The 10,417-nt window shown below is 40.7% G+C and overlaps 1 protein-coding gene across 1 annotated transcript in view; it reads left to right on the plus strand.

Moving 5' to 3' along the window:
- Positions 1-3,236: 3,236 nt before the first annotated feature.
- Positions 3,237-10,417, plus strand: part of EWSR1 (EWS RNA-binding protein 1) — a 22,771-nt gene continuing 15,590 nt past the window's right edge. Inside the window, exons 1-4 of the mRNA XM_014542501.1 lie at positions 3,237-3,295; positions 4,520-4,643; positions 5,052-5,069; positions 9,366-9,552. The gene's annotated coding sequence lies outside the window, so the exon portion shown is untranslated. The remainder of the gene's footprint in view (positions 3,296-4,519; positions 4,644-5,051; positions 5,070-9,365; positions 9,553-10,417) is intronic.

The following is a 10,417-nucleotide window of genomic DNA, read 5'->3' on the forward strand; positions in this document are numbered from 1 at the left end:
CGACCTCGGGGCAGAGCGTTTTGGCGCCGCCACGCCGCACCGTCCCGGTGCTCACGTGGGGCTGCAGACGGGCAGTGATCGCAGTCAGGCATCTCCAAGTCGCTGCCGTGGGGGATGTAACGTTAGGTGTTTTTTTGTCCTCATTTGTATGATATACTAGAAGAGGACTTAAAGTACAGGATGTGCCCATTTTAACAGAGAAGTACAGTGCAAACTCCCAATTAGCTGCCAGTCAGACCAAGAAATTAGAACGTGGCCCACACTCGACAGCCCCGCTTGGATCACAGCCCCCTCCTCAGCCGTCCCTTTTTAGTGAAATCTTCAGCTGCCTGTTGGGGGTTAAAAACAAAACATAACTGGTGGCCAGATACTCTGACCAGTGTTTGTGGGCTGCAGGTAGAGACGTTTTCGTAAAACAAAGTTTGCTGCCTCCCTTAGGTACCGACGCGGGGCTAGAGCGTTTGGTTTCGCGCTGAGCTGGGAACATGGGTTGTTCCATATCAGCTTTGCCAGGTTTATGTTTTACATAACCGCTCTTGTAGGAAAGTCCTCTTGCAAACATGGGACTTAGATGTCAAAGATTTGGTGTCATTTCTCAAGCAGAAACCTCAACAGAGTGTAGGTTGAAATATTCGATTTTTGTATGCTCCTCGGTGTGTTTACTTTGTGAAAACCACCGGGAAGTGATTTGCATTTGCTTTTTATTTGCCGCATTGAGAGCACAGCTTGTAGTGCTATTGAAAATGCCTTAAGGCAGTGGTTCTCAACCTTGGCTGCACAGTAGAATCACCTGGGAATCTTTTTAAAATCCTGATTTCTGGGCCTCATCCTCAGGAAATTGTTTCTTTGTTATGGAGTGGGGCCACGACATTAGTAACAAAGAAACAATTTCCTGAGGATGAGGCCTGAGGGTGAGGCCCAGAAATCAGGATTTTAAAAAGTTTCCCAGGTGATTCTACTGTGCAGCCAAGGTTGAGAACCACTGCCTTGGGTTTCTCCTTCAGCTGCCTCCAGGTTGGTTTCTCTTGAACAAAACAGTTCATAGCCTTTGGGCAGTTGATTTGATAATGCTGATGATTGGGGTTCTGAGTTGAGGCTGTAGGGAGGAAGGAAAGGAGGGAGGTGTAGCAGTAGAAAGAGGAGCTGACTTAAAAGAGATGGACTCACCAAAATGCCCTCGGGCCAGGTGGACTTTGAATGGAGTAGGGGTAGAAACCCCTCCATGAAGAGCTGCAATGGCAACAACTGTCTGCTTTCATATGAGGGACTATTTTCTGAATGGAATAGAAAGGACCTTTTGTTTAGCTCTAATGGCAGTACTGTCTTGTAACATAGAATAAGATACGTATTTCTTGTGGAGAGCAAAGAATTGGGCAGAATTTTAAAAAATACTAGAACTTTAGCCCTAGCTGGCTTGGCTCAGTGGATAGAGCCTTCGGACTGAAGGGTCCCAGGGTCCATTCCAGTTAAGGACACATGCCCAGGTTGGGGGCTCGATGCCCAGGTTGGGGCATGCAAGAGGCAGCCGATCAATGATTCTCATCACTGATGTTCCCCCCTCTCTTTCCCTCTCCCTTCCTCTCTGAAATCAATAAAAGGATATTTAAATTTTTAAAAAGATAATAATTACTTTAGCCCTGGGTGATGTTGTATGATGGTTAGAGCGTTGGCCTGCGCATTTAAGGGTCTCGAGTTCAATTCTGGTCAAGGGCACACACCTGGGTTGCAGTTTCATTCCCTGGCCCCAATTGTGCAGGAGGCAACAATCTCACGTGGAGCGTGCTCTCTCTCTCCTCAGGTGAAGATTTAAAATAACTACTTTAAAAAACATATGTTTAATTCCGTAGTACTGTGAAAACTTCTTAATCATTTCATTTTGTTTTCACTATTTGTAGATCTTACTGGACCAGAATTTTTAGTCCCTTTTTATATATTTCATATGCAGAGGAAGATTACAGGAAGTTTTACTTAGGAAAAAAAGAGAGAGGGGCAGAAAAATTGTGGCTTTTTTTTTAATTGAAATAATTTTGAGTTTTAAAAAGATGACTTTACCTAAAACCAAATTCTTCCCCAAAAGATTAAATGCTTTCTCTGCAAATTACCAGGATACTACCTTAACTTTTTGGTGAGGTTTATAATGTTCTAGCTTTTGAGTTATTGTACAGTTTGTAGCTCTGATACAGTCAACAGCAAACCCTTTAAAACACTGAATTGAGTTGACTGTTCTGTTTTCACCAGTCCTGCTAGAGAATGCAGTTAAAGTTAGTCTGATTTGCTAAGTGAGGGAGCAATGGAAAGACTTTGAGGAGATGTATCTACTAATGTAATCAACCTGGTATTGAGCATTGTAATAGCGCTTGCCTCCTTTTTGTATGAAGATAAAACTTCTGGTCCTGTTGGTTTGTCTTGTTCTCTGCTAGTCTTAGGATGATGATCATGTATTTGCAACGACAGCCTGTGGTCAAGGGGGGGTTGTGGTCATGGGAACTGCCAAGTATCTCTGCCAAATCAGCTGATCTTGACCTCATTCGCTGGCACTGTGTTCAAACTTTGAGTTAAACTGGCTTAGACTTATTTTTGGGATTGGTATTAAGAAATAAGAGATACTCACCGAGCCTCAACCTATGAACCAACAGGTTACGGGTTTGAGTTCCCATCAGGGCACATGTCCTGGTTGCAGGCTCGATCCTCAGTAGGGGCTGTGCAGGAGGCAGCAATCAATGTTTCTATCTCTATCCCTCTCCCTTTCTCTCTCAAAAAAAAAATCAATAACATTTAAAAAGAAATAAGAGGTAATCATTCAGACCTCTGCTGGCCCATAGCTTCTCTCTAAACCAGTGGTCGGCAAACTGCGGCTCTCGAGACATATGCGGCTTTTGGCCCCTTGAGTGTGGCTCTTCCACAAAATACCACGTGCGGGTATTTTGTACAGTGTGATTGATCGTGGCCCATGCTCAGGAGTTGGTATTTTGTGGAAGAGCCACACTCAAGGGGCCAAAGAGCCGCATATGTCTCGCGAGCCGCAGTTTGCCGACCACTGGTTTAGAGAGAAGCTATGGGCCAGCAGAGGTCTGAATGATTACCTCTTATTTCTTTTTAAATGTTATTGATGTAAGTCAGTCTTTTACAACAGTATTTTGTGTGTAATTGATTAATGGAACAGAGCCTGCTATAGTTGTGGGGGGTTTAGTAATGGAATCTGAATGTTCTATATTCAGTTTTTGCATTTAATTTCTCTTACAGCTACAGTGCTTACACCGCCCAGCCCACTCAAGGATATGCACAGACCACGCAGGTAATCTTTAAGATAAATATATATGTAGCTGCATCCCCAAATAAAATGTTTCTATCAACCATTCAAACAATAGCCAGCACAGTTCTTTTTCAAAAGTTAGGTAATAGAAAAGTGTAATGTGCTTGTAATAAAAATAACCAGGCATTTTAAACTTTCACAGTGCGAATGCCATTATATATGGATCCATCCCCAATCTGGGAGTTGCCAGCTCTCCATACCTTTCTAGTATCATTTCTCAAGTTAGGTGCCCTGCTCCATGCTTGGTCCTTCTATGTATTCACCTTCTACAGAGGAAGGTGATATGACATCTGGCAAATGAAAAAATGCAGGGCATAGATATTAAGGCATTTACCAGTGGTCAGACAGTAAGTGGAGGGTCAGCTTGTATCGCTACCTGTAAGAGGTTAAGGGTTCTTCAGTAAATGAGTCTGTGTTTGAAACCCTAGGCCAGCAGATTCTAGAAATTAGCTTCCAAGTGTTCTCAAGATCACCTCAAATTCTGAAATGGTCTGGCTTAAAAATGGGTACTAATAACATGGGTACTAAGAACATTCTAGAACAGGCAGAATGATGTGATGTGATATCTCTGGCAGATACTACGTAACTGGTCATTCAGATCTAGAATATGATCATGCTAATATCTGAAAGAACACCTCATTTCTTGCCAATTTTCTGTATTACTGATGTCCAAGTTCAAAAGACAGTGCTGTTGATGTGCTAACCTTAAGGAGACGTGCAGTGTTCTAGTTCATTTTCTTGGAGGTGAAATCTTTGCCCTACTGAAAATCTGGTTTTCAAAATTATCTGTAGATTTGATTTTCATTTTCCTTTCTCTTTGTTCGTTTTGTCTTCCTAATATTTGTTTCCAGTTGCTAAAACTGGTACACTTAGTGCTGGTAATTATAGTACACCTGTTCCCTTATTGCTCATCCCTTGAGAGTGTCTTATTAATCTCCTGTACAGTTAACTGTGATTTTGCCTAATTATCTCAGGAACTTTTTTGTAGTTAAATTTACAAAAATATGAGTGCATCAGATCAGGGAAAATTCACAGTAATGTGATCACTTGTCTTTTTTTTTTTATCTTATTTGAAAACAATATTTTCAACTTCTAAATTTAAAAACTTAGAAGTAAATCGGGTGTGGGGTGTTTTTTTGTTGTTTTTTCCCCTAAAAATACAAGGTTTATATATCTGAAGTTTTTCCATCCATTTCCTTTGAGCAGGCATATGGGCAGCAAAGTTATGGAACCTATGGACAGCCCACTGATGTCAGCTATACCCAGGCTCAGACCACTGCTACCTATGGGCAGACAGCCTATGCGACTTCTTATGGACAGCCTCCCACAGGTAAAGCCTGCCTTGGACATACTCCTGGGTCACAGCAACTAGGTGTTTGCTAAGAAGCTTGTTACTTGTGCTCTTTGGTGTATATTCTGGTCCATATCTTGGCATCTGGCATTCTTAGGAGGAGTTATTTTTTTTCTCCTTTTCCCTTATATTCCTTGAGGGATCACTAATAGAATGTGGGTGGAATAAATTCCAAGGGAAAAAAGAACTTTTCCTTTAGCTATTTTATACAGTATATTGAATAATCTCACAGCAAAATGGCAAATATATAAAAGATTGTGCTAATGCTAATTTTGGGTAAGAATGAGCCTTCTTAAACTGAGCTGCTGAAAATATCAAACTGATTTTCACATCTGTTTACTTCATCTGATAGTGTACCCTCTACTTTTTGTTTTGTGCTTTCCACAGTAGAAGGGACCAGTACAGGTTTGACTATCCTGCTCATTCTTGCATGGGAAATGCTTTCCATCTTGTTTAACCCTGTAATGTTAACCCTATAGGTGTTTTCATTAGTTTAACCCTCAAACTTTCTAACATCATACACAGCAAGGTGCTAATGGAAAACTGCTTCAGGTGCCATTTGCAGATCCATGCCTTTTTCTTTATATGATTTTGGGGAAAGTTCTGCTTTTTTATTTTACATTTTTCTGTGTCAAGCCTTAATAATAGTTCACCTTCCCAAAGGTACTTCAGATGACTGTTCCCCAGCTGACTTCCCCCCATGTTCCCTGAAGGACAGGTGCATGATTAGATTTCTTTAGAGGTGAAGGCTGCCACCCTGCATGTCAATTATGTTTGTCTGTTTGTTGGTTTCCAGTCCAGACACATTTTATTTTCTATTTAAGTGATGATGAATTATTTTAATTCATAGTATGTCTTTAAAATATATATATATATGTGTGTGTATATATATATATATAGCATTCCACAAGCTAAAAAGTATTCTAAGAATTAGAATAGAATAAACTATCCTAATACTGGGGTTGAGAGTGGAGTATATGAAAATTATACAGTACTTTTATGTTCAGTATTGTGTAATTGTTTTAGGATCCCCTACCTTCTCCCCACCTACTCCCATCTTTATTATTGCTACTATTATTGTTAAAGAATACTTAATACAAAAATCTTACAGATGTAAAAACTTTTTTCCCAATCATCTGCAGTTCTCTAAGTTATATATAGTCTATCAGAGTCTTTAGTGGGAAGAAACCTGTTTGTAATTTATCTTATTGAGTGACAGTGTCCTGGATTTGATGGGAAGTACTCCCTAATCTAATACATATCTTGAGTAGGTTGGGGAATGTTTAAACTTTATGTTGGATTTTTAGCAGAGAATTTTGAAATTGTGACATGAACTTCATGTATTCTAACTAACATTTTTTATTGAGTTATAATTGACATACAGCAGTTTGGAGTGTACAGCATAATGATTTTATACTTTTATATACTGTGTTGTGAAATGATCACAGTAAGTCTAGTTCATCCATCAGCGCTTGGTTACTTTTTTCTTGTGATGAGAACTTTTAAGGTATATGCTCTTAGCAGCTTTTTAATACATATGCATTGTTCTGCTCCATTTTACATAAGGGACTTAAGCATCCTCAAATCACAGGGATCTGAAACCAATGCCCCACAGATACTGAGGGACAACTATATACAGTACAGCTGCATTTCATCATGACTTGTTTATTTTGTAACTGGGAGTTTTTGACCACCTTCAGCCAAACAAAGTATAAATTCAAAAGAAATAACACTGCTTAGATCTAGCTTTTGGAATCCCTGAATCATTTTATAGGAACATGATAAAATCATTTCTAGGAAATGTAGTGGTCTTTCACAGAAACCAGTAGCTTTGATGAACAAGAGATTGCACTTAAAAATATAAGGAGCCCCATTGGTGTGGCTCAGTTGTTGAGTATAGACCTTTGAACCAGGAGGTCAGGGTTCAATTCCTGTCAGGGCACATGCCCAGGTTGCAGGCTCTATCCCCAGTGTGGGATGTGTAGGAGGCAGCCTATCAGTGATTCTCATCACTGGTGTTTCTGTCTGTCTGTCTCTCTCTCTCTCCCCCTCCCTCTTCTTTCCTCTCTAAAATCAATAAAAATATTTTTTTAACAAATAGATATAAGGAATGTTTATATAGACTTTATAGTTTATGGAGGACTGTCATATCTCCCCTAATCCTCCCATGAACCTCTGGCATAAAGGAACAAAATTTAAACCTGATGAGCGAACTGAAACTGAACTAAACTAAGTAGGTCCTTGATAGGTAGTAAGTGGGTTCAAGCACACTTAACCACTTTCCTCCTTAACCTCATACTGCCTTACGTGTAAAAGTCATTGGATAATTATTGTAAGGAACATATAAAAGGACATTTTTCTCTTCTAGAATTTTTAAAATTATTTCATGAAAAGGGATCCTATTTATAAATCTTAATTCATTGATTGGAATAGAAATTTTAAACTTTAATTTTTACTGGTAAAGCTAAACAAAAATTATATTTGTGTGATCTTTTTTGTTTTGTTTATTTAATATATTTTTATTGATTTCAGAGAGGAAGGGAGAGAAAGAAACATCAATGATGAGAGAGAATCATTGATTGACTGCCTCCTGCACACCCCCTACTGGGGATCGAGCCCGGAACCCGGGCACGTGCCCTTGATGGGGATCAAACCTGGGATCCTTCAGTCTGCAGGCTACCACTCTGTCCACTGAGCCAAACCAGCTAGGGCTGTGTGATCTTTTTTAATACCTTTTTCCTTAAAGTTGTCAGTGCATGTGTTGTCTTTTTTGCTGTTGGTCTTTTTTTATTATCATTTTGCTTTATTTTTGCTCATTTTGCTTGGCTGCTTGTGTTGGTACTACAGATTAATTAAAAGATTATTAATTAACTCAGTGCCTTACTATAATCTTAGTACTACAAAGCTCTGTTGCTGCATAGTTTTATGACATGAGTTATTTCCCTGATCAGTTTTGTTTTTGTTTTTAATCTTGTAAATCTTCTAGATGGCCTGTTGTGTAGGGGGAATTAGATTCCAGTTAAATTTAATTAAATGAGTGCTCTATGTGATTGACATTAGGACTCTGCACAAAACTGTTAATAAACGTTTAGATGAACAACATTCCAACTCGAAAAACTTACACTGTTTGAGGCTTCCTGTTTTGTTTGAGAACAAAATTACTATCTTTGTGTATAATTAATTTCAGAATTTACCAAAAAAAAAAATGTTTGGGATGTAGAATATAGTTATTGTACCCTGTGAAGTTTAAGGTCCTAAATCTTAACTAAAATCACCAGTCTTGATTCATGACTTGTTAACACTGAAACTTTTTTTACTTTAATGAGATTTGGATTTTTCTTTGATGGGTATAAATGCTGATGACTAGAAGTAACTTTTAAAAATACATTTTATTGATTTCAGAGAGGATGGGAGAGGGAGAGAGAGAAACATCAATGATGAGAAAGAACCATTGATTGGCTGCCTCCTACATGCCCTCAACGGGGGATCAAGCCTGCAACCTGGGCAAGTGCCCTTGACCGGAATCGAACCCAGGACCCTTCCTTCCACAGGCCGATGCTCTATCCATTGAGCCAAACCAGCTAGAGCTGGATATAACTTTTTATTGTATGGCTCACTTGTGCTCACTGACCAGGAGGAGGAATAGGAGGGAGGTGAGCCCAGCACCAGGAAAGGTTATAACACCTCTCCCAGGAAAGGGAGCTGCAGATTTGGGGGCTGGGACGGGCGGTGTCAGACTTCCAGCCCAAGTTCCAGGTGAAAGGGCACGTGGATCCTGCCTGGTCCAGCAAAGACAGGAGCTAGACAGAGAACTGTGAGAGCAGGTCTTTGTGACACTTGGTTGGGAAATAGTAAGGGGGCTCTAGGGTCTACCTCCAATATAGATGAGGAAAAAGACCTTTTTGCTAGTGGTAGGTAAATAAGAGAGGAACAGACCCGTGTGCTATTTCGATCTTAACGTGGTGATAAGCATTTTTTTAGTTACTTGTTACCTGAAACAAAATTAGCAGTTCTTAGAAGTGTTCACTCGTTAACATCTTCCACTAAAAATTAAGCACATTCTCTAGAATTTCCAGTGTCCTTAAATTAAACATGAACTGCTCATGATGGAGTGCTTGGGACTGAAAACAAGTAATTTCAAATTGTGGGGTTTTTTTGTTTCTTTTTTTTAATATATTTTATTGATTTTTTACAGAGGAAGGGAGAGAGATAGAGAGTTAGAAACATCAATGAGAGAGAAACATCGATCAGCTGCCTCCTGCACATCTCCCACTGGGGATATGCCCGCAACCAAGGTACATGCCCTTGACCGGAATCGAACCTGGGACCTTTCAGTCCGCAGGTTGACGCTCTATCCACTGAGCCAAACCGGTTTCGGCTCAAATTGTGGGTTTTAATGTTAAAACTAGTACCTGGATCCTTATTCGTAGCTATTTTAAGATGCTATGTCATTGCCTTTTATTTCCCCTTCTGGGACATTTTATTCCTGCTTGAGAGGTTTGGGGGGGTACTTAAATTCAGAGAATTTAGGTTTTAAATATTGGTTTGTCGCTGCTACTCTTACTGAAGGGGAAATATTTAATGGAGTTAAATAACGGGATGGCTGAAAGTAGGTGGTTTACAAATGGTTCTGATAATGAGTGGTTAGGTAGATAGATCTCTGAGGAGCCAGAAATCTGACGCTACTCTCGTTTGTTCCAGGTTATACTACTCCGGCTGCCCCCCAGGCCTACAGTCAGCCTGTCCAGGGGTATGGCACTGGTGCTTACGATACCACCACTGCTACGGTCACTACCACCCAGGCCTCCTATGCAGCTCAGTCTGCGTATGGCACGCAGCCTGCTTACTCAGCCTATGGGCAACAGCCGGCAACCACTGCACCTGCGAGGTAAGAACACATCCTCCTAACTCGACAGTGTACTGGCCTCAGGTATTCAGGGGAGAGCAACTACACACACTTGGGATTTAGTTTCTTTTTAATAGTTGCTCTCGCATACACTTAGGTGGGGGTTTTTGTCAATTGTCACCCGAGGATATTCTTTTTCCCATTGATTTTTAGAGAGTGGGGAAGGGACCGGCGGGGGGGGGGGGGGGGGCGCCCCCACACCAAAAGCGGGGCGGGGGGGGGGCGACACACACATCGATTGTGTGCCTCCTGCATGCACCCCCACCGGGCTGGGAATTGAGCCTGCGATCAAAGCACATGCCCTAGACCAGAATCAAACCCGTGACCTTTCAGTCCAAGGACTGGAGCTCTAACCACTGAGAAAAATTGGTTAGGGCTATTTGTTTTTATTTGCTGATGTTTAGAGGGGGGGAGAGAAAAACATCGATTCGGTCTTCCACTAGTTTATGCATTTCATTAGTTGCTTTTTGTATGTGCCCTGACGGGATCAAACCTGCAATGTTGGCATATCGGGACGATGCTCTAACCATCTGAGCTACTACCTGGTCAGGGCACTCAGATGTTGGCTATATTCTTAGTCATTAGAGTAATGCACTAGAACACACTACACATTATTCTCCATTTAGAGAAATGGTACCATCCAGGGGCCAAAATAAGGATGTCAGTGTAGCTTCAGAAGGGAGACCTTTTGGGGTAGGAGGAAGCTATTGTATTAACTTTTCTAAAACCAGGAGAAAATTGTGTGGTTTACCTCAAAACAGAACAACTAATGATACTTTTACCTTTGGTTTTATTGGCCCCGTAAATGAGTAACAGCTTTCTCTTTGGGTAAAACATGTAAATAGGG

This window comes from Myotis brandtii, unplaced genomic scaffold (assembly GCF_000412655.1).
Source record: "Myotis brandtii unplaced genomic scaffold, ASM41265v1 scaffold303, whole genome shotgun sequence".
Lineage (NCBI taxonomy): Eukaryota > Metazoa > Chordata > Mammalia > Chiroptera > Vespertilionidae > Myotis > Myotis brandtii.